Here is a 26,139-nt window from a genome sequence, read left to right on the forward strand (position 1 = left end):
AACGGGGAGGGGATTTTTCACTTTTTTTTTAACTTTTACTTTTACATTTTTTTACATTTTTTTTTACACTTGAATAGTCCCCATAGGGGACTATTCATAGCAATACCATGATTGCTAATACTGATCTGTTCTATGTATAGGACATAGAACAGATCAGTGTTTTCGGTGATCTTCTGCTCTGGTCTGCTCGATCACTGACCAGAGCAGGAGACGCCGGGAGCCGCACGGAGGAAGGAGAGGGGACCTCCGTGCGGCGTTATGAATGATCGGATCCCCGCAGCAGCGCTGCGGGCGATCTGATCATTCATTCAAATCGCAAACTGCCGCAGATGCCGAGATCTGTATTGATCCCGGCACCTGAGGGGTTAATGGCGGGCGGGTCCCTGGCTGCGATCAGCAGCCGGGATCAGCCGCGCATGACACGGGCATCGCTCCGATGCCCGCGGTTATGCATAGGAAGTAAATGTACGTCCTGGTGCGTTAAGTACCACCTCACCAGGACGTACATTTACGTCCTGCGTCCTTAAGGGGTTAAAGTCATTTGGTGAGTGCAGACATTTTTCTTCTTGCATAAGATATCGATATACATGCTTGCATCTACTGTCTAGCACCCCAAGGCTTTTTACTACACCTAGGTATTATCTATCTCAGTTTATAGGTGTTTGCAGTGCCCATCCGATTCTTGTGTTGATCCATTTTAGGAACTGTCCAGAGTAGGAGAAAATCCCCATAGCAAACCTATCCTGATCTGGACAGTTCCTGACATGGACAGAGGTGTCAGCAGAGAGCTCTGGGGTTAGACAGAAAAGTATACAGCAGCTGAGGAGTACTGGAAGGATTTCTGATTTTTTAATAGAAGTAATTTACAAATCTGTTTAACTTTCTGGCACCAGTTGATTTAAAAGAAAATGTTTTCCAGTGGAGTACCCCTTTTAATTTAAGTGGTCCTGGTTGGTGCTTATGGTCCACCAGTGTCTAGTGGCAAATATGGCCTTGTATGTATGTAGATATAAAATGCCACACATGTTAGATAACATGATTATATAAATCATGAATTGTTTTTAAAATGCCTTTCTATTTCCTCCTATTTCTGAAATAATAACATTTTAATTTAGATGTGTTAATATGCAAACTGTTAAATTGTGAATCAATTTAGTGAGAATGTGTTCCTTTAGCAGGCCTTCTCCCTTGTGCCACCTATAGACCATGTCTACAGTGACCCCCCGACCTACGATGGCCCCAACATACGATCATTTCAACATACAATGGCCTCTCAGAGGCCATCGCATGTTGAAGGCAGCATCAACATACGATGCTTTTGTATGTCGGGGCCATGGCATAAACGGCTATCCGACAGCGCAGACTGCTTCAGCTGCCACCGGATAGCCATTTACGGTGCCCCGTGTGGTCCGCTGACGATCACTTACCTGTCCTCGGGGCTCCGGCGCGTCATCTTCGGGATCCCCTGCATCGTCGGCGCTCTCCATCTTCGTCATCACGTCGCTGCGCACGCCGTCCCGTCATCCAGTAGGAGCGGCGTGTGTAGCGACGTGATGGCGGCGATGGAGAGTGTGGATGCCGGGGAAGCAGAGGCCTTGCCGGAGTGTCGGAGACACCCTGGGGACGCGGCGACAGCAATGGAGGGCGACATCCAGGGCAGTGGTGACAAGCGGTGACAGTCCGAAGCGACTGGGACATGTGAGTATAACCTCCAATACCAGTGGTCTTCAACCTGCGGACCTCCAGATGTTGCAAAACTACAACTCCCATTATGCCCGGACAGCCGTTGGCTGTCCGGGCATAATGTGAGTTGTAGTTTTGCAACATCTGGAGGTCCACAGGTTGTAGACCACTGTCCTATACTTTACATTGCACGGATCCCTCAACATACGATGGTTTCAACAAACGATGGTCCATTTGGAACGGATTACCATCGTATGTTGAGGGACCACTGTATCTAGCCTAGAAGTAAATCTGCATGGATAGTGTCGGCCTGACGAGTAATAGAAGGAACTGCATACATAAAGCAACGTGCTTGTGAAAGGTAATGGTCAGTTTGGAGTACAATACATGAGAACATCTACTAGTTTAAAGTGCACTCTTCTAGTGTTCCCATAATACATACATTCATTTTACATGATATATTTTTAGATAAGGATACATTAGTCTTTATAGTGACTTCCCTTGTTAACTACATCTGCTATTTCTATGTCAATATGTAATTACATGGTTGACCTGTTTTCTAAAGAATGTATAGGAGGTTGGGGATTTTCAATCCCATTTAAGAATATAAATGTATTAAATGTGACAGGATTATACAGCTGATAAGTATAGCCACTGCAATGTGGTTATTCTAAATAGCACCTTATTTTATTACAGCAACTAGACAGAATTATCTGTGTTCCAGATGGCTTATGTTTGCAAGTTTTCACTAGAAGTGGTTTGCAATCTTTAAATGGTAAATTTAAAGCGTTAATATTGTTTGTGATATCAGACATAATGGTATTATCAACAAAAATGTTCTATCCTGCAGTTTTCTTATCTGCAAGCGCTCTATCAGTTTTTTTCTGATCCTTCACCCAATGGAGCACTGAACGTTGTTTCCCACAAAACGTTGTTTTATCAAGAGAAGACCCACTTGATAAAACAGTCTGTGCACAACAAAACATGGTGTTTCTGAAAAAATACCAAAGGTAAAGCTACATTAGATTATAACCCCGGAAAAAGATTATATTTGGGGGGGGGGGGGGGGATTTATCAATGTGCACGGCAGGTGCAGACTTTCAGCGCAAAAATTTACGCTTGTGACAGTTTGTGCCATGTGGTTGGTAAGGGCATGTGGCTTTGCAAAAAGAGGAATGCCTTTTGCATGGTTTACATTTATTATAATTTCTGTCTGCAAGATGACAAGATGTACGCTAGCTCCAGGCTGCCATAGATTTCTGTTACTGGTGTATGGGAGCCTCAGATGTGCTGGATGTGCATGCGCCCAACCTGTGCAGCAAACACAGGCAGAGTTTTACATAAGACATATGAAAATGCTGCCCTATAGATATATCACACTTAGAGAAGCACCCAGCTTCTTTATCTTATAGCAAATACACAAATAACATAGATGCAGTGGTATACCTTGGTATGGCAACTATGGCACGTGCTCGGGTCGCAGACTCACCCTTGCTAATGGGAAACCAGGACATTTGCTCCAGATTCCCAGGTGAGCAAGAGCCGCTTTCAGCTTTATGCACACACACACACACACACACATATATATATATATATATATATATATATATATATATACAGCTAAAATCTGCCTGTAGGTGTAATCCACAAGCCTGCTGCTTACACTGACAGGAGACTGCGTCCTCTGCCCCACCGGCAGTGCAGGCATGAGGACGCCATTTGTTGGCACATGCACTGTGGAGGAAGACGGATGCTGCCCCTTCTTTTAAATTCACTTTAGCTCAAGAATTGGATAGGGACTGCATTCAGGCAAAACAGACCCTTCCAGTCTAATTGAAGATCTAGAGGTCTAGGTAGGGATAAAGGGAGAGTCTTCTAGGTGGTGACATTACAATCCTCCAACATTGCAAATAAATCTATTCAGCAATGATAGACTGGGGCGAGTAGGATGCAGACTAAAGATGATGTTTGTTCAAACCAGGGAGAAGATCTCAAACAGCTGCTGAATATTAAGCATCATAAAAGAGGGGTTAGGGTGCATTCACATCACATTTGAATGAGCCTACTGGAGTCAGATGGTGACTGGTTAATTTTTTCCCCATATCTGGTTTTTCAGTCCAGCCGTAAAACCAGATAAGGGGCAAAAATGAGCCAATCAAAGTCAGTCATCGGACTCCAGTCGGCTCATTCAAATGAATTAGATGCAGGCTGGGTCTGGCTGGGTTACGGGAGTGCCCAATTTTGACACTAACTAGCCGGATCCAGTGACTATATGAAGAAAACGTGGTGTGAATGCACCTTTTACGTCTATAATTCTCCAGTTTGCCTCCTGCTCACCTTGTTGTCACAAAAGATCAGTCAGGAGAAGATGGTCAGTCGTCATTAGAGCAAGATTTAAAAAGGAGTTCATGTCCCACCACCTTGGGAAGAAAGAGGTCAGAATTCTATTCTTCTATCTTTCTAGTAAATAAAAGCCTGGCAACTTTTTCAGAACCATCATAAATCTAAAACGGCAAGACAAATTACTGACCCATCAAAAATTCAAGATGAAGACTATCAAGTCTGCCATGAATCTATTAAGAAAAGGACGTTTACCTACATGTATCTGTTCACTAGGATTTCTAGTCATTTCGAAGAATAAAGTCTAAAATTGTTCATCTTCAGAATTGTGCCCTCCCAGTTGGCATAGCAATAGCTCCCAGGATGTTTACAAAGATCATAGCAGAAATGGTGGCCCACATAAGAAAGGGGGTGGGTACGTTTGTACCTTATCTAGATGACATTCTGAGAATTAGTAAAAAAATAGGTTGTATATTGAACTAGAATAAATCATCCCTGGTTCCAGCCCAACAAAAACTTTTTCAGAAGATAATGTTAGACTTAAAGGCGCAGAAATCTATTCTACCTTTAGAAAACCTAGTCAAGATTCAAGACACTGTAACGGAAGTATTTAGTCTTTACCACAGAGAATGGGAATGTCTCTTCTAGGACTGTTCTCATCTGCCATCCAAGCACTTCTATAGGCTCAATTCCACATCAGGACACTTCAGCTGGATCTTTTGGGAGCCTTGGATGGCTCAGAAAAAAATATGAACAAGCATATTTCTCTATCCAGAGCATCTCTAAATTACTCCACCTGTGGCTAGAAGGGGACAATCTGATACAGGGAATTTATAGGAGAACAGAAAACCCTATAACTACAGATGCCAGTAAGAGGGTGGGGTGTTCATGTAAAGGACATAGATTTTCTGGGAGCCACATATGTCACCTGTCTTCAAATTGCAAACAGCTTCTAGAAGTTTACCGCAGTCTTTGAGCAGCACAGTCTCATTTACAACTAAAAAGTACAGTGTCTGTATTCGACAGACAAAGCACCACAAAAAGCGAGCCTTTAATGTCTATAGCTATTCAAATGTTTCTTTTTTTGCAGAAGCCTTTCTCATGTCCATCACAGCCAACGTCAGGGCAGATTTTCTCAGCCGCCACAAGTTACACCAGGGAGAATGGCAGTTGAATCCTCTAATTTTCCACAAGATAGCACATCTGTGGGGATGCCCCATGTTGACTTGTTTGCCGCAAAGGGAAAATAGTAATTGAAAGCTTTTTGTTCTCTAAACTTAACAGTTTCGCCATTGGCAGTCGATGCATTGACACATCCATGGTTTTGGGATCTAGCATATGCGTTTCCACCTTTGCAGTTAATTCCAAGAGTTGTCAGTATAATCAGGGAGGACAAAGCAGCAGTATTCTTGATTGGTCCATTTTGGCCATCTCAAGATACAGGACCTTTTCTCCCAGGGCCAATTGTCCATCCACAGGTCAAGAGTCTACATGACTGCTTGGCCTTTAAAAGGCTAATCCTAAAAAGCATGGGGTTGTCACATCCAGCCATTTCTACTTTGCAGGCTAGCAGAAAGCCTTTTACATCTAAAATTTATTTCAGAATCTCGAAGGCCTACTTAGCATTCATTAATAAACCTCAGCCAGATCTTGCCACCCCCAAAATAGTCAACATATTGTTTTTTTGGCAGAAGGGTCTTGACTTAAAACCAGCTACCTTGAAAGCACAGGTATCAGTGTTAGGGGTTCTATATAACCCAAACATTGCAGACTATCCTTGGGTAATAAGGTTTTTTAAAGCAGCTAAGAGGTTATTAGTCTGGCATTTCCCTAAAAACTCCAGACTCATAACTGGTTCTCTTTAAGAGAGGAAAGGCACTATCAGCGCACAGAGGGATTATGTTACATGCTGTCCACAGCCATCTAAGAAGAGTGGAGTGAGAGGAGAACTAAACTACAGAGAGAAGCACATGCTGCAAAAGCTTAGGCTAGATTTACACATGATATGGAGCATTTGGTCCTCTGTTGCAGATTCTGCTCAGGAGGAGTGAATGGAGCTGAACAGTCTAATGCATGTCGAACACCAACAGATCCTGAGAAATCCCAATGCCTTTAATCAAGGCCGTCATTTTGCAGGATTCTAATAAACCACACCATGCAATATTTTTGTCTTATGTGGCCCGTCATTCATAATCTGCAATAGAAACACTGAACTGAGCCTCCTAGGCAGATGTGAACAAATTAATATACTGCTCAGTACTTGGCTAACTGAAGCAAACATGGCCATAACAAGAGGGTTACTCATTAAAATAATAGAGAGGATTATAACACTTCTTCAAAATGGAAATCCAACATGTAGTGTGGCCAAAGATGTTGGTTGTTCTCATACAGTTGTTTTTAAAATTCAGTACATGAATAAATAATACGAGAAGGGTTTGAAAGGAAAGCATCCTATATGAAAAAAAAAAAATAGAAAAGCCTACACATTTGTCAAAGAAATGACATCTAAAAATTTGTTTGGTGCCATTGTAATGAAACATGGTTGACTGATGAGAACCATCACATTTCCCCACTTATTTATGATTTGAGGTTGCATTTCAGGTAAGGAGCCAGAGTAGATGGCAATCATTACTTCAACAGTCAGTAGTCTCATTTCTAAGTGGAGACTTCCTGCATATTTAAAGGGTATTCTGGCATTTGCATAAAAATGTATACGTTGTTAAAGTCCCTAAAGATTTCAAAAAATAAAGTCCATACCAACCTATCCATTATCCCCACACCTCCTGTTCTCTCCTTCTGGTCTCCCTTCTGGAGACCAGTGCTCAGTGCAGGACCTACCTGCTTTGCCATTTACTGGGCAAAGTAGTGCATTGGGAGCAAGAATAATACATCAGAATACATCAGGGGACTGAAAAGAACAGGAGCAGAAGAGGATTGGGTAAAGGTAAGTATGTCCTTTTTGTTAAAAACAAACAATTTTTATGGGCCCCAGCAACAAATTAATTTTTTTTGGGAATGCTGGAATACTGCTTTAGGGTACGTTCACACGTATGCAGATTTGATGCACAGGATTTTCTGCTGCAGATTTCAATGTAAACTAAATGAGTGAGCACAGCTTCTAATTGGCAGTTACAAATCCTGCGCATGATCCTGTACATGTGAACGCACCCTTAAAGGGGTACTTCGGTGAAAACCTTTTTTCTTTTAAATCAACTGGTGCCAGAAAGTTAAACAGATTTGTAAATTACTTCTATTAAAAAATCTTAATCCTTCCTATACTTATTAGCTGCTGAATACTACAGAGGAAATTATTTTCTTTTTGGAATTCTCTCTGATGACATCACGAGCACAGCGCTCTTTGCTGACATCATTATAATAATAATAACTCTTTATTTATTGTTGTCCTTAGTGGGATTTGAACCCAAGGCCCCAATGCTAACCTCTGAGCCACCATGCTGCCCTTAGCATACATCTGCTATGCACGGTTGCTAAAATGGACAGAGATGTCAGCAGAGAGCACTGTGCTCGTGATCAGTGTTCCAAAGAGAAAGGAATTTCCTCTGTAGGATTCAGCAGCTAATAAGTACTGGAAGGATTAAGATTTTTTAATAGAAGTAATTTACAAATATGTTTAACTTTCTGGCACCAGTTGATTTAAAAGAAAAAAGGTTTTCACCGGAGTACCCCTTTAAGGTTGCCTAGGCAACCGGACAGCTAGCTGTTACAAAAGTCCAAAATAAAGTGCTAATTTTATTTTATAATATATCTTTACAAGGGTTGCATCTTTAGTTCTTATATGTAACTTTAAATCCCCTACTTTTCTTCACACAGCCATAGAGATACATAATAAAATTCAGGCTTTAAAGCTCAGACCCGTTCTGGAATGAATCCACGTTTGTCATTCTCATTTGAGATTTCCAGGCAAGAAACTAATGATAAAATATGGACACATAATAACAAATAATCTTCTTATAACAATACAGCTTTGTGTTTGGCAGATCAGGTTGTATTACTGAATTATATAATGATGGCTTGTTAATATTGCATTTCCACATTAACATTATATACGGTAACTGAAATGGGCTATAGCAAAAAAAAATACAAATAAATGCAACAGGCTGCTGAGAAATAAAAAAAGAAATCTAAAAAGTAGCGATAAACGCTTACAGTGACAGAAACCTTCATGGGATCCGGCGTGCAAATGGCCTAATGATGTGAATTTTAAAGCCACAGTGTGTCAGTTCATGTGTATACATGTCTACGTTTCTGATTTGTTGTGGATTTTTCCTATTGACTTCAATAGGAAAGACAAAATCATGTCTACTTGTTCTACTTGTTCTCAGGTTCTGCTTGTAATTTTCTTTTTCCTGTGTAAACTTGTTTCATATTTCTCATCTTGCATTACAGTTTGAATCCTCTTATATTTTGAATATGTAAATAGTTAAAACCTTATACAGTTATTGAAGATAATTTCCAGTCATAGAGAAAAAAGTAAGACTGTGCAAAGGTTTACTATAGTCTGACCTTTGGAAGACACATAGCAAAGAAAATCCCAACAACATACGATTACAATTCGGCTGTGGTGTAATTAAGCGGCGAGGCTTAGTATGTGTAATTCTGGATTGAAAAGTCATCTGCGGTGCAAGTATTTAGGGGTATAGATAGCAAAGTATACTACAAGAACTGCCAGATGTGGACATGGGTTCATATTAGAAGGGTTACCTACTATATTGATGCTTTAGAGCAGTGGTGGGAAATGTCTAGCCTGTGGGCCATATAACGCCTGAAACATCATTTTTTTGGTCCCCTAGTGATTTCTAACTGGAGTGCCGTGAGAACCTGCCAGTGGTTCCGCAGGATTCTGGTGCGAACAGATGACAGGAAGCGCTAGGATGCCTACAACATATACCCACCACAGGTCGCAGCAATGATGCTAGAGGCCAGAAGCATCTCTTACTCTTGGATGGGAAAACCAACAAAACCCCAGGGCTGAAGCAAACACCCCTATTATGTTTCCGCCCCTTAACTTTCAATTTTATTCACCCAATTGAATTTAATTGAGTGAATAAAAGTGAAATTTTAGGGGCAGGAATATAATAAGGGTGTTTGTGACTACGTGCTTCGGCCCTGCGGTTTGTTGGTTTTTTAGTCAAGGACCCCACTCTGTGGGTGTTTTTGCAAGTATTGCTCTGGGATGCATACAATTAATTGTGCACGTCCTGAAGGTCGAGGCTCTTCCGGCCTCTAGTGGCTGCAGGAAGAAGTTGTCTGTGGCCTAGGAGAAATAGAAAAAACTTTTTTCATTTTCAGGGGGATCCTACCTACAGGAGGTTCTATATATAGTGGGCAAACTACCTACAGGATGCCCTATATAGATGGGAAAAACTACCAATAGGGGGGTCCTACCTACATAGGCAAGCTACCTATAGGGGTCCTATATACAAGGAACAAACTACCTACAGACAGTCCTATATACAAGGGCAAGCTACCTATAGGTGAGAGCTTACCTTCAGATGAAAACCTACATATGGGAGGGAGCAAGTTACCTCCAGACTGACAGATGCAAACCTGAAAAAACAGTTGCAAGTAGCAACATCATCAATCCCAGCTAACATCACATGCCTCACCAAAGAAAGCAGTTCCAGCCATCTTATTGGGAAGCGGGATGGCCAGCAAATGATCACTCTAATATCCTATTGGCCATTAGCAGGGATGTCATCAGGGGGTTATAGGCAGTACTCCAGTAAGGGACTCTGGCCCAGCTACCAACCTTGTTTGCCACAGCTTTAAGCAGTTGTATTGATGCTCCATTAGTACATGCTGCTGAGGCTGCCTGCATTGCTTGAGCACTGTTTGCACAGGTAGAAGCCAGGTAAGAGAGCTCTGTCTGTGCTTTCAGCTGATCTGCACAACGCAATTTCATAGCGTTCATTCTGATCAGCTTCCTGAGTAAAGTGGGAACTGATAGGGTTAATGTCTTACATCGGCCCGATTGGTGATGTCCAGCATTAGCCCTGGGTCCTGGCTTCTGATACCAGCCGGGACACACCAGGTATGAAGAGAGCTCAGCTCTGGAGTGTGCCTCATAGACAGGAATCATGAGCAGGGTATACATGTACACCATACATTCTATAGGGGTTGAAGGAATAAATAAGCAATATTTACCTGCCTGATTAGCAGTTTTACAGCCATTGGCATATATGTCGTAAATGTTTATGGTGAGAGTATCCCCTTTAATTTTTACTGAAATTATCTCATGTTCCTTTTAATACTTTATGAGAAAATAGTGTGGATCTTAGAATATATGCAATAGGTACCTAAATCAGAACAGGAGGTATGTGCTCCTGTACCATGTGAATATTTAATTGTGTGCATAGGATGTGTACTCTCACACTCTGCTGTCACAAGGCTTCCAGAACAAAAGCTATTCTGGGCCAAAAATAGCATCACTTATGTACTCAGCCATAGCACAGTGACTACCCACCATGTTCTGATATTCAGAGTAAATCACTTATGCCTGAAAACAAATGCAGATCAGAACATTGTTACTTAATAGGACAAAAATAATGAATGAGTTGTATAGTAAAGACAGTAATAATAATGCACACTGTGTACTGTACATGTAGGTCATGTCCTGTACCTGTACACCTGTCTAGGTGGAACTCCTGCTAAATATATTATTAGTATTGTTTCCAAAATAATAAATGCTAATGGAGTACAGGAAGAGAGTTTACAGTAACCTGTCAAAGTCCTGCACAATACCCTAGGAATGTGGGTGGATACTTATGTGGAAATAGGTTTGTGTATTGCATATGATTTCATCCTCCACATTACATTATTCATTAAAAGGAAAGTGATGCTCCGTGTCTATGTAACTATCATTCTTCCTATGAGTAATAGGTCTATAATAGACAATTAACATTTGCCTAATGGTATAACTATAGGAAATGTCGAATTGCAGTTGCACAGTGGCAACATACAAGAACTGTAGTACTATAATTGGTAAACAACGGTGTACGCTCATGCATATTCTACTATACACAGTCCTGAACAGAAAGATCCCGGCACTGCTACTCCGCTATCCACTAATCCGTAATGCTCCTCTCTATGCTTCAACCTTTCCGGTGCTAACATTAGACAATGCAATAACATGATCCATAACAGACATATAAAGAATGGAGCACTCACCAGGTTGTTCGGGGTCATCAAGCTTCTTTTATTTCATTTTGGCTTGGCAGCAAACAAACATATATGGGAGAGCGGACAAACAGAGCGGGTGGCGGAGGGAGGTACGGGTGACAGGCCGTCATCCGTACCTCCCTCCCCCACCCGCTCTACTTGTGTCTCATAACAGGAGCCCTCGGTTTATGACTGCCAACAGGGGTGTGTGCCAATAGAGAGTGCAGAGCTAGTGGTTGCATCTGGGCTCTGGTGAAGCCCCTCTATGAAATAAGAAGACACCAGTATTATAAATGGCACATGGTTCATGGGGGTCCTGTTATAGGGTTTGAATTCAGCAGTATGCAATAATGTGACTGCATTTCTTTTCCTCCAACAATATCATCATAGTATTCTGGCAGAGAACAAGAGGAAAATCCAGCTCCCAAGGTGCAAGTACAATAAAACTTAACATTTACTTCATCCAATTAAAAATAAAATTCTGTGGTGGAAGTGATTGGTGACATGTCACTCTAAAATCGAAGTGAAACGCCTTGGCCACTTTTGATATTTGACCATGATGGACTAGTCCCTTGGTAGGTCTAATACTGCCTATACACATTAGTTAAAATCGGCCAATTTCACATGACAAAGTATCCGATAGCTATCAGAAATCTCTCCCAGCAGCTTGTCTTATTTTACTATTGAAATAAACATGGGTCTTGAGGAGTAACTGATGGCTAATAAGGCACTGGGGTGAAAAGCATCATAAGTGCATGGCCGGGAACCTCCCAGGAACCAGAGGCAGCATAAAACAGCATGACCACCCAACTAAATTGGACTACAGTTTACTCTTATAATGAGCGCCACTGCTTCCTGCATTACTAGAGTTGAATGACTGGTCCCTCCTTACGTGAGAATTGGAAGATACTTGTCAGTCAAACATAAAGAGAAGAGAGCAGTGGCGGAGAGTCATCTTTTTCACACTATACTATGTTCCTGGATCATCTTTAAAGGGGTACTGCGGTGGAAAACTATTTTTTTCTTATCAACCAATGGCAGAAAGTTAAACAGATTTGTAAATTACTTCTATTTAAAAATATTAATCCTTCCAGTACTTATCTATCAGCTGCTGTATGCTACAGGGGAAGTTGTGTAGTTCTTTCCAGTCTGACCAGAGTGCTCTCTGCTGACACCTCTGTCCATGTCAGGAACTGACCAGAGAGGTTTGCTATGGGGATTTGCTCCTACTCTGGACAGTTCCTGAAACAGACAGAGGTGTCAGCAGAGAGCACACTGGCCAGACAGAAAAGAAATTTACAAATCTGTATAACTTTTGGCACCAGTTGATTAAAAAAAATAATTTGTTTACCACCAGAGTAAAGTAAAATTTCTCTGAAATGCTGTAGTATTTAAGAATAAACTCTAGTGCATTGTAGTCAGGGTGGTCATGCGCTTTCATGCTGCATCTGGTTCTGTTCCTGGAAAGTTTCTTTAGACTCTGAACTGTTTTTTTAGACTCTGAACCGTTTCTTTAGGCTCTGAACCGTTTCTTTAGACTCTGAACTGTTTCTTTAGGCTCTGAACCGTTTCTTTAGGCTCTGAACCGTTTCTTTAGGCTCTGAACCGTTTCTTTAGACTCTGGACCGTTTCTTTAGGCTCTGAACATGCCTCTACATACAGCAGTACATTTCAATTATATCTGGAATCGGATAAAGGTTTCCTCCCGCAGCCAAAAATCAGCCACAGTCACAAGACATATGTGCAGTACTTCAAAAGATCTTGCTACGCTAAAGGTTAAACTGATAATGATATATAAAGAAATTGTTTATCCAATAATTCCTTAATAGTATTAGAAAAATTGCTTCCTTGAGCTGTGAAGGGGGTTCCAGGGTTAGAAAAATAGGCTTTCTTTTCTTTTCTCGAAATAGCATTACATTCATTCAAGGGTTGTGCCCGACAATGTCTTTTAGCTCCATTTACAAAAGAAATGTTCTGGTCTATATTCTTCACAAAGGATGACACTGAAGGCCATCAGTTCAAAAAGTGTGGAAATAATAAAAAAATAAAGGAAACTTGCTACTATAGTCTTGCTTATGAAACCTGCTCTATGATGCTTGCAGACACTGCTCTTACATTGCCTCTGTTTAAATAGTCCATTTTACTACCAGGAAGAAAAATAAGTTATAAATCAGAGGATGCCATGTGTAAGTTGCCAGTGGTGAAGAGGTATGTGTCCTGGCAGTTATCATGCCGTTTCTATCTTGAATGAAGTCCCACTTGCCATAGCTAGCGCTGACATCAAAGATGTCTGATTTTTAAAGAATTTATTTGCAAATTATGGTAGAAAATAAGTATTTGGTCACCTACAAACAAGCAAGATTTCTGTCTCTCACAGACCTGTTGCTTCTTCCTTAGGAGTCTCCTTTGTCCTCCACTTGTTAACTGTATTAATGACACCTGTTTGAACTTGTTATCAGTATAAAAGACACCTGTCCACAACCTCAAACAGTCACACTCCAAACTCCACTATGGCCAAGACCAAAGAGCTGTCGAAGGACACCAGAAACAAAATTGTAGACCTGCACCAGGCTGGGAAGACTGAATCTGCAATAGGCAAGAAGCTTGGTGTGAAGAAATCAACTGTGGGAGCAATTATTAGAAAATGGAAGACATACAAGACCACTGATAATCTCCCTCGATCTAGGGCTCCCCGCAAGATCTCATCCTGTGGTGTCAAAATGATCACAAGAATGGTGAGCAAAAATCCCAGAACCACACGGGGGGACCTAGTGAATGACCTGCAGAGAGCTGGGACCAAAGTAACAAAGGCTACCATCAGTAACACACTACGCCGCCAGAGACTCAAATCATGCAGTGCCAGATGTGTCCCCCTACTTAAGCAAGTAACGTATTTTTCGCCGTATAAGACGCACTTTTTCTTCCCCAAATCTGGGGGGAAAAAGTCGGTGCGTCTTATATGGCGAATACACCCCTATCGCGGCGGTCCCTGCGGCTATCAAAGGCCGGGACCCGCGACTGATACAGGACATCACCGATCGCGGTGATGCCCTGTATTAACCCTTCAGATGCGGCGATCAAAGCTGACCACCGCGTCTGAAGGGAAAGTGACACTAACCCGGCTGTTCAGTCGGGCTGTTCGGGACCGCCGCGATTTCACCGCGGTGGTCCCGAACAGCCCTACTGAATAGCTGGGTTAGTGCTTACAGGACACCGGGAGGGACCTTACCTGCCTCCTCGGTGTCTTCTCCATTCAGGGATCCCCTGTATGGCCGGTGCTCTCCTTCCTCGTCGTCGCGTACGTGCGTCGGTGTGCGTAACGACGTGATGACAGCGACGGAGAGCGAGGATACCCGGCCGGTAGCAGAGACGTTCCGGAGCGACGGGGACACGGCGACAGCGATGGAGCGACATCCAGGGCAGCAGTGATGGGTCCGGAGCGGCGGGAACACGTGAGTATTACCTCCTATGCAGTGGTCTTCAATCTGCGGACCTCCAGATGTTGCAAAACTACCACTCCCAGCATGCCCGGACAGCCAACGGCTGTCCGGGCATGCTGGGAGTTGTAGTTTTGCAACATCTGGAGGTCCGCAGTTTGAAGACCACTATTGGGTTCAAAATCTTAAATTTTTTAGATTTTGCAACTATAAATTGGGTGCGTCTTATACGCCGGTGCATCCTATAGGGCGAAAAATACGGTACATACAAAAAGAAAGGAGAAGCGGGATGGCTCTCTGATCCTGATAAAACAATGTGAAGACCGAGCAGCTAGTGAGACACTAAACCGCAAATATAAAAGTAAAATGGTAAGAAAAGAACTAGCACTCAAGGTCTATAAATATGAGGCACATGTAATATTGAAACAAGATGAAATGTATTAGTATATGTATAAAAATGCATATGCTATCTCAACTGGCAGGGCCCTTGTCAGAGAGTGAAATAAAAATGCAGTGATAAAATATTTTTAAAAAATCCATGCGTAAAATAAAATAAAATTCGAACTTCCTCAGTAAAAAATAAAGTCCTAAGATCTGACACAAAGTCAAGATTGATGGCAAAATGCTAAAGTTATAAGATGATAAAGTTCTCCTTGTATGCATATAATCAGTAACAAGTCACTACAGCTCGTAGTATAGTAAGATGATATCGCTCACCCGATCCTACGCAGGTCCCCTGGTTCTTGTCACTGGCTGTGTTGAGAACAGCGCGCCGGAGCAGACCTAATACGCACAGTGACACGGAGTGCTGCAGCGCTGGTAACACTGTTCTTCTCCTGTGTTTCTTCAAACCTCCTGATTCTTGCACGTGGATCCTAGGTGCGGTCCTGGATGTTCTTAGAGGTAGCAGTGGTGGTAGCGGTGATGAATAGCGGTGTTCCTGCTGACCCCGGATCCGAGTGGCTTGTGGAAAATGTGAGTAGAATGAAAAGGAAGTTGGCTGGCGTCCTTGTGATAGTGTGGCTGATTCCAAAAATGTTTAGTCCCGCCGAACCCTGCTATTCATCACTGCCTCAACCACCTCTGCTATTCATCACTGTTAAACATCACCACTGCTACCTCCAAGAACATCCAGGCCTGCACCGCACCTAGGATCCAAGTGCAAGAACCAGGTGGTTTGCAGAAACACAGGAGAAGAACAGTGTTACCAGCGCTGCAGCGCTCTGTGTCACTGTGAGTATTAGGTCTGCTTCGGCACGTGCTGTTCTCAACACAGCCGGTGGCAAGAACCAGGGGGCCTGCGTAGGATTCGGTGAGCGATATCATCTTACATCATACAAGGAGAACATTATCATCTTATAACATTATCATTTTGCCATCAATCTTGACTTTGCATCAGTTCTTATGACTTTTGATGAATTATTTAAAAAAAAGGAAGTTCAGATTTTATTTTATTTTACACATGAACGTCTTTAAAATATTTGATCACTGCATTTTTATTTCACTCTCTGACAAGGGCCCTGTCAGTTGAGTTAGCATATGCATTTTTATACATATACTAAAAAATTTCATCTTGTTTCAATATTATATCTGCCTTATATTTATAGACCTTGAGAGCTATTTCTTTCGTGTTTTCAAGCCAGTACATGTCCGGGCCCATCTGAAGTTTGCTAGAGAGCATTTGGATGATCCACAAGATGACAGGAAGAATGTCATATGGTCAGATAAAACCAAAGTGGTAAATTTGGTAAAAACTCAACTCGTGTTTGGAGGAGAAAGAATGCTGAGTTGCATCCAAAGAACACCATACCTACTGTGAGGCATGGGGGTGGAAACATCATGCTTTAGGATGTTTTTCTGCAAATGGACTAGGATGACTGACCTGTGTAAAGGAAAGAATGAATGGGGCCATGTGTCGTGAGATTTTGAGTGAAAACCTCCTTCCGTCAGCAGGGGCATTGAAGATGAAACTTGGCTGGGTCTTTCATCATGACAATGATCACAAACACACCGCCCGGGCAACGAAGGAGTGGCTTCGTAAGAAGCATTTCAAGGTCCTGGAGTGGCCTAGCCAGTTTCCAGATCTCAACCCCATAGAAAACCTTTGGAGGGAGTTGAAAGTCCATGTTGCCCAGTGACAGCTCCAAAACATCACTGCTCTAGAGGAGATCTGCATGGAAGAATGGGCCAAAATACCAACAACAGTGTGTGAAAACCTTGTTAAGACTTACAGAAAACATTTGACCTCTATCATTGCCAACAAAGGGTATATAACAAAGTATTGAGATGAACTTTTGTTATTGACCAAATACTTATTTTCCATCATAATTAGCAAATAAATTCTTAAAAAATCAGACAATGTGATTTTATGGATTTTTTTCTCATTATGTCTCTCATAGTTGAGGTATACCTATGATGAAAATTACAGGCCTCTCATCTTATTAAGTGGGAGAACTTACACAATTGATGTCTGACTAACTCCACTGTAATTTGAACATGGGCATGTTTAAATGGGCACTGTCACCAAACTTTTTTTTTTTGATATGTTGTAGTACTTATGTACTACAACATTTCTCTAATATAAACCTATTCAATTTTTTTTCATTAAAATAGTTTATTTTACTGTTGAAAACCGGCCACTAGGGGTCTCCCTCCTAGTGGCCGGCTGCAGGCTGGCGTGACGTCACGCCTTAATTCGGACTGATGCTGGCCGGGCATCAGTCCTAATTCATTCTGCCTGCACTCGCTCCCTGCCTGTCAATCAGACAGGGGGGAGCGAGCGCTGAGAGCGCATTGGCTCCCTGGCTTGACATGCTGGCCCCGCCTCCCAGCATCTACACGCCGCCGTTGCCTCTCTGCACTAGAGGTATGGGGGGGGGGGGGGTGTGTTTTGGGGGTGTTTCACCTCATGCCGCCGCTGCTTGACATGCCTGCCCCGCCTCCCAGCATCTACTGCCGCCGCTCTGCACTAGTGGTATTGGCGGGGGGGGGGTTGGGTAGATGTCAGGGTAAGCTGGAAATTGTAGTGGTGAAACAGCTGGAGGCACCCTGTATAGTGAACTAAGGGCGGAAGTGTCGGCCCCAGCAGGCATCAGTGACGTGGTGCCTGCTGGGGAAGTCTGCCTGGTAGTGAGCACACTACCAGGCAGACAAAAAGACCTTTTAATATAGTAAAAAAAAAATGTAAAGGCAGGGAGGGGGTTAGGGATAGATGGGCAATAGGCAGGGACAGAAAAAAAAACGGATGGTGGGAGCTACCCTTTAAAGGAGTTCTGTAGTGAAAGATAACTTATCTCCTATCCAAAGAATAAAGGATAAGTTATAGGTCGCGGGGGTCTGACTGCTGGGACCCCACCAATATCCTGAACGGGGCCTTGGCAGTGTGCTGGAAGGGGCGTGCCGACCCCGCACAGAGCGGCAGCCAACACGCCCCTCTATATATCCCATTCAGGAGATCATGGATAGGGGATTGGAAAGGGGATAAGTTATTTTTTACTGCACTACTTCTTTAATATATTTAAAATACTATAGCATCCAACCATCAATTCAATCACTCTATTGACAGGTTCCCTTTAAATCCTCACAATTTTTATTTGTATTAGTATATTTTGTTCTAACAGAAACGGAAGTGCACGCATTAGAAGAACTGCTCTCCAGTGTTATCTTTATTTATAGATGACACATTTATTTGTCATTCACCTATTGTCAACCATAATTAAAATGTACTATATCATTATAAAGTAGTTCACATTGCACTGGGCTAAAAACAGCATGGAGACGTACAGTATGAATCTAGTCTATAAATAGTTCCTAAGTCAAGCACATATGTTATGAGATTGTAATAATAATTATAGGCTGGGCTATCTCCATCACCTTAGTCATCAGTATGGTTGTTTGGACTGTAACATGCTTGTTGTGCACATTTACATGAACAGGGTTTATGTTTTAGGTTCTTATTGCAGCAATAAATACAAGTCTGACGTGGAACTAGAATCACGGAAATAAAAGCTGATTCATAAATGTCTCTTGGAGGGGATACAAGTGTGCTAAATATAGATGGCCTCCACAACAGACTGAAAATCCAGATATAAAATGTACAAATATATTAATCTAGATACAGTGGTCCCTCAACATACAATGGTAATCCGTTCCAAATGGACCATCGTTTATTGAAATCATCGTATGTTGAGGGATCCGAGCAATGTAAAGTATAGGACAGTGGTCTACAACCTGCGGACCTCCAGATGTTGCAAAACTACAACACCCAGCATGCCCGGACAGCCAACGGCTGTCCGGGCATCCTGGGAGTTGTAGTTTTGCAATATCTGGAGGTCCGCAGGTTGAAGACCACTGGTATTGGAGGTTATACTCACCTGTCCCCGCCGCACCGGACCGTCACCGCTTGTCACTGCTTCCCTGGATGTCGCCCTCCATCGCTGTCGCTGCGTCCCCGGGTGTCCCCGACGCTCCGGCAAGGCCTCTGCTTCCCCGACATCCTCGCTCTCCGTCGCCGCCATCACGTCGCTACACACGCCGTTCCTATTGGAAGACGCGACTGCGTGCGCAGCGACGTGACGACGACGATGCAGAGCGCCGACGAAGCAGGGGATCCCGAAGAGGACGCGCCGGAGCCCCAAGGACAGGTGAGTGATCGTCAGCGGACCACACGGGGCACCGTAAACGGCTATCCGGCGGCAGCTGAAGCAGTCTGCGCTGCCGGATAGCCGTTTATGCGATGGCCCCGACATACAAAAGCATCATATGTTGATGCTGCCTTCAACATGCGATGGCCTCTGAGAGGCCATTGTATGTTGAAATGATCGCATGTCGGGGCCATCGTAGGTCGGGGGGTCACTGTATAATAATCTCACACTTTCATTTTCCAATATCCCTGGCTACTACACTCTGAATACCAAACTGGGTTCTAGACCATTAGTATTAAAGGGGTATTCCGGCCATAGACATCCAAAAGATATGGGATAATATGTCTGATTACCAAGGGCCCACTGCTGGGACCCCCCCTGCGATCTCCGTGCAGCACCCACATTCTATACGGCCGTCACGACATCACAGGGGGGCGTCACGTAACATCACATCTCCAGTCCCAGAAACACAGAGGTTTCCAAGACTGGAGCAGCAGCCGGGCATAGAGATAGGGATAAAATGTCTATGGCCGGATTACCCATTTAACTGTATATATATACTGTATTAGAATAAAATCTGTAAAATAAGAAAAAGGGTCTACTGTCACTACATAATTTGAGAGATAGGAGGATACTGCAGATTGGAAGCAGATTTTTGTTGAAAACAGAGTTTTTATTGATCCATTTGGTTCATCAGCACTATCTCAGAAATAGCAATTTCACTAAAAATGGACAATGCATTGTCATATAAACAACAATCTGCCATGAAAGCAGAGGTGTAATTTATAGCTTTTGGGCCCAGTGTTTAATATCATGTCCCCTCAAAATAACTCCGCACACAGCCATTAACCCATTAAGGACCGATTTTTTCCATTTTTGTCATTTTTTCCTTTTAAAAATCATAACCCTTTCAATTTTGCACCTAATCCATATGATGGCTCATTTTTTGCACCACCAACTCTACTTTGTAATGACATCAGTCATGTTACCCAAAAATCTACGGCAAAACCAAAAAAAAAAAAAATCATTGTGCGACAAAATTGAAGAAAAGACACCATTTTGTAAATTTTTGGGGCTTCCGTTTCTACGTAGTACATTTCTCGGTAAAAATAACACCTTCTCTTTATTCTGTAGGTCCATACGATTAAAATGATACCCTACTTATATAGGTTTGATTTCATCTTACTTCTGGAAAAAATGTTCTGCATTGTGTAGTGGGCAGAGAAAGAAAAGAAAAAATTGACAGCTGCTCTGTCCCATTATTTCCCATCTTAGGCTGTGTTATTCTTTAGATTTATCCAAAAATGAAGGTGGACATTATGAGAACCTCTTGGAAGAGTTCTGATATGTAGTGTTCCAGTACAGCTGTTACAGCTGCTGCACACTAGAGTTGTCAGGTGGCTGAGTGTATAACAGTTTGTTGGATGTATAATGAGGATATCAGGTACTGGAGAATCTTGCAAATGTATTTCTTTGCATTGCACTTGATTGTATGCATACACTGAGGTTTTATAGAGTGCTAAGGATTAATACATCTCACATTGCTTTATCAAATGTACCGTATATACTCGAGTAGAAGCCGACCCGAGTATAAGCCGAGACCCCTAATTTCAACCCAAAATCCCAGGAAAAGTTATTGACTCGAGTATAAGCCTAGGGTGGGAAATACATCATCCCCCCCTGTCATCATCCAGACCCCCGTCATTAACATCCTCATCATCATCACCGCCTGTCATCATCCAGACCCTCATCATCATCACCTATCATTATCCCCTTGTCATCATCCCACCCCCCCCCTTCATCATCCCCTTGTCATCATCCCCACCCCCCTTCATCATCATCCCACACACCCCCCTTCATCATCCCACACCCCCCCTCATCATCCCACACACCCCCCTTCATCATCCCACCCCCCTTCATCATCCCACACCCCCCCTTCATCATCCCACACCCCCCTTCATCATCCCACACCCCCCCCTTCATCATCCTCTTGTCATCATCCGCCCGCAGTGGTCTTCAACCTGCGGACCTCCAGAGGTTTCAAAACTACAACTCCCAGCAAGCCCGGGCAGCCATCGGCTGTCCGGGCTTGCTGGGAGTTGTAGTTTTGAAACCTCCGGAGGTCCGCAGGTTGAAGACCACTGTGGCCTTCGACATCATCCAGCCCCCTCTCGCCCCCCTTTAGTTCTGTACAGTACTCACCTCCGCTCGGCGCTGGTCCGGTGCTGCAGGACTGTCCGGTGAGGAGGTGGTCCGGTGGGATAGTGGTTCCGGGCTGCTATCTTCACTGGGGGTGCCTCTTCTCCGCGCTTCGGGCCCAGAATAGAGGCGTTGCCTGGACGATGACGAAGAAGTACGTTGGCAATGAACGTACCTCTGCGTCGTTGTCAAGGCAACATGACTATTCTGGGGCCGGGCCCGAAGCGCTTAGAAGAGGCCTCCCCGGTGAAGATAGCAGCCCGGAACCACTATCCCACCGGACCACCTCCTCTCCGGACAGTCCTGCGGCACCGGACCAGCGCCGAGCGGAGGTGAGTACTGTACAGAACTAAAGGGGGTGAGAGGGGGCTGGATGATGTCGAAGGCCGCAGTGGTCTTCAACCTGCGGACCTCCGGAGGTTTCACAACTACAACTCCCAGCAAGCCCGGACAGCCGATGGCTGCCCGGGCTTGCTGGGAGTTGTAGTTTTGAAACCTCTGGAGGTCCGCAGGTTGAAGACCACTGCGGGTGGAGAGTTCACTCGAGTATAAGCCGAGGGGGGTGTTTTCAGCACGAAAAATCGTGCTGAAAAACTCGGCTTATACTCGAGTATATACGGTACACAACTGAATCATAATTTGGCCACATGTCATCTCCTAACTAATAATTGCAGCTATGTTCTTCCTAAGGACACCAAGTGTAGTGATCCAAGGTTTGCTAATGTAAGGCATACCTTCCACATAGGCCACATCTCACCTGTCTAGCCTACAGTTCATTTGCTGTTCCTGACCACTGTTCCAGTCCATGCTGTAAGCATATGTTCTACTACGTTTCATTCCCAAGCGGGAGAATTTCATCTTTCAAGAAAGGAGAAGTTGCACAAGGACCTCTCTGCCTTACACTAATCTTTTGTAGGCCAAAAGGTCAGGTCAGTGCTGCCTGCATGACACATCAGGGCGACCTCCCTGGATGAATCTTTCCGAGTGTTGCATCACAGATTGCCCCCCGAAGAGAGAGTAAGGAGGAGTCCTATTTTCTACTTTGTACCACGTAAACCAACTCATAAAGATCCTCGTTCAGTAGTTTCAGTCATTTAGACTAGAGAGCTGGAGACCCCTAACAAATTTCAGGGTTCTATAGCTCTCAAGTTCTCAGTCCAATACAAAAGTTTTCTAAATCCAGCTTCTTAAGAAAAGAAACAGTGACCAAATTCCCATTTTTCTGACAAAGCTGTATCTATCAAAGCCGTATACAAGAAATGTTATTTCCCTGAAATTGGAGTTCAGTAAAGTTTACAAGTTGTCTCATTCCTGTGCGGAAGCTTCATATTTTTCATATATTTCACAGACGAGTTCATAGAGTTCACAGAATAACATTGGACATTGAGTTATTACCACTCTGCCATAACTTGTAGCTTCTGGGTCCTGATGCAAAATCTGTAACAGGTCCCATGTGCCAATTATAATACTGGACTCTTATTGGGCAAATGTGCTTTTGGGCCCCCTTAGGCACCAGGGCCCAGATACATCTGTTATCCCCTATAGCTGGGCCCTGCTGCCATGTGACAAAAACATTAGGGACTACATACACATCATAACTCTTTATGCTTCCCTTAGCCACCACAGCTATATATACTTTGCATTTTAGTGACACTCTCCTTATTTTTGGCAGCAGGCAGCAGATAAACAACACATCTCTCGTATGAGAATAACTTTGACTTAAGAAAACAGCAAGAGAAATTTGGCAGCCGCTGTTTCTTTACTTCCAGTACTGCTCAGACATCCTGTTTTTGTATATAGTCCGCATGGTGCCAATCATTAACATACTGCTGGTGGAGAGAAGAAGGCATAAGCCTGAGAAGATATGACGAGACTTATCATGAAAGTAATAAACAGATAATAAATATCTAATCATATACAGTCAAGACACCCTACCTAAGGTTCATCTTATGACCCTGTACCCTGTAATAACTAGATACTAAGGCTGGACATACTCAATAGATAGTGTCAGCAAAACTGTGAGTTGGCTAACAAGCATGCTCATCTCAGCCAAGCATGCAAGTCTGCATGCATACTCCCTACTTCTGCATACTCCCTACGTCTGCATGCATACTCCCTACTTCTGCATACTCCCTACGTCTGCATGCATACTCCCTACTCCCCCCCCCCCCCCCCCCCGGATAGACATTAGGAGGGAGATTTATCATGCTCCGTAGTAGATTTTTTTTTTTGCGTAAAATAATCGCACGTACTTGCGCACATGCGACTTTTCTATACATGCTGCGACTTATTAATTTTTGCTTATTCCAAAGCACATTTCTGAAATCTGCTGACGTAGCACTTTTTATTTTATTTTTACTTTGCAGTGGTCATGTATTTATCAAATGCGATGTCACTATTTATGAAGAAAAAAAGTTGCATCTCCATTTAAAAGTCGCTTATGTATTCCAGGTTCAACCTGACTTACAGAAAGTACATATGTCTGCAGAAAAGGACATTAACACCCACTTTACCAGCTGTTCTTGTTCTGCATCATGAAACAAAGCTACTACATTAATGTTAATGTTGATATTTTTTGTTACATTTTAGGACATGTACATGCTGGCGTACCCACTAAATTTTAAAATTAATGTTGGTGCTGCGCTGTCTTCCTTCCTGATGTAAACTCCGACAGTGACGGAAGACTCCGCACAGCAACATCACAAAATCCGGGCTCAAAATTAAACAAAAAAGCCTCCAGAGTTCAGATATTCATGGTGCGGCATAGAATGTTTTTAATATTTTTTCATTTCTGAGGAGGGTGGGTGGGTTGTTGCGGGATAGTTGGAGTGCAGCTATTTAGTGCCAGGCAGGCCAGTCAGGGTGTCACCCGATGCAGTACGATCCCCTCCCCGTCACTCTCTAGCAACGCTACTGATAATAAAGGTAGATAAAGAGCTTCGGCTGTTAACATAAAGGAAAGCTTTTCTGCTTTAAAAAATGCTTTTGTAAGCGGGTTTCTTGGGTTTTGCTTACGTGCAATTTATTTATCAAGGTCATGCGAGTATTTCATAAATAGGTCACATGTAAGCAAAAGTAAGTTATAAAAAATTGCCATATAAAAGCCATACGTTTGAAAACAATGATAAATCTCCTTCTAGGTTGTCGGATGGTCCACCTGTAATGGTCGGTTTAGCTGACTTTAACCTAATGTGGACAGCCAGCTGAAATTGAAAAGTATATTTTATTATGAAAAAATAAATAAAAGTCCTTTTGGGGTGATAAGAGAGTTATTCTTATATGCTTTAAAGGGGTTGGTGTAGTGCTCATTTCCCCTACCCAACTATGCTATAAATACTAGCCACTTTGGTTCATAGAGGGGGTCCTACATGTGGTCCCCTTTTTAAGATGTTCCTGTGCATTATTAGGGCCATCTGAGATTTTTCCTTAACTTTAGAGGAAGCTTCTCTATGACAAACCAGACTGGGTCTAGGGCAGTGTTTTCCAAACTGTGTGCCACCAGCTTTTGCAAAACTACAACTCCCACCCTTTGGCTTTCCGGGCATGCTGGGAGTTGTAATTTTGCAACTTCTGGAAGCACACTGATTGGGAATCACTGGTCTAGGAGGTTATGTTCACACGGCAGAATTTCCATGCAGTAGAGTCCCATTAAATTCAATAGGAGTCTGCTGTGCTGTACACATAACAAATATCAATTTTTTTTAAATATATTTAATGTTCTTACAAACTGTTTCATTATTATCTGTAATACCTTTCAGACGGGTGGTCATAAGGATAGAAAAGTGGGAAGCTGATCATTTCCCATAGCTGAAAAAATGCCTACGAAAAATGAGATATTTGCTACATTTGCATCACTGTTGGTAATATTTCAATATTTGTCTGGAATTTCCAACATGTTTTGAAAGCATGCATACAAAAGAAGGGAATTTTGATGAAATATGTGTCTTCCTTCAGAACTTGCTGAGGCTTGAATTACCGGCATACACATATTTCTCTACGCAAATGGTTAACAGTCGCCTTTTATCACATACAACTCTTTTGAATGAACACTAAACTTATGTACTAGCTTTAAAAAGATAGATCCTACAAAATGAACTACTAATATCTTACACTGTGCCCTGTACCGACTAATTGTACCTCTGTGCCCCAAATAATTGATGCCACTGTGCCCCCAGAATTAATTATGCTGCTATGCCCCAAGAATTAATGATGCCATTGTGCTGCACAAAATTAATGATGCCACTGTGCCCCCAAAATCAGTGATGCCACTGTGCCCCCAGAATTGATGATGCCACTGTGCCACACAGAATTAGTGTTGCCACTGTGCCCCCAGAATTAATGATGCTGCTATGCGTAATTATTTTGGGTATGCCGTAAATTTTATGGTAAAATGAGAGGTTACATTACAAAGTACAATTGGTCGCGCAAAAAACAAGCCCTTATATGGGTCTGTAGATGGAAATATAAAAGAGTTATGGATTTTAGAAGGCGAGGAGGAAAAAACGAAAACGCAAAAATAAAATTGGCCTGGTCCTTAACCCCTTAAGGACCCAGCCATTTTACACCTTAGGACCCGGCCATTTTTTGCACATCTCACCACTGTCACTTTAAACATTAATAACTCTGGAATGCTTTTAGTTATCATCCTGATTCCGAGA

Source organism: Hyla sarda, chromosome 5 (genome assembly GCF_029499605.1).
Source record: "Hyla sarda isolate aHylSar1 chromosome 5, aHylSar1.hap1, whole genome shotgun sequence".
NCBI lineage: Eukaryota > Metazoa > Chordata > Amphibia > Anura > Hylidae > Hyla > Hyla sarda.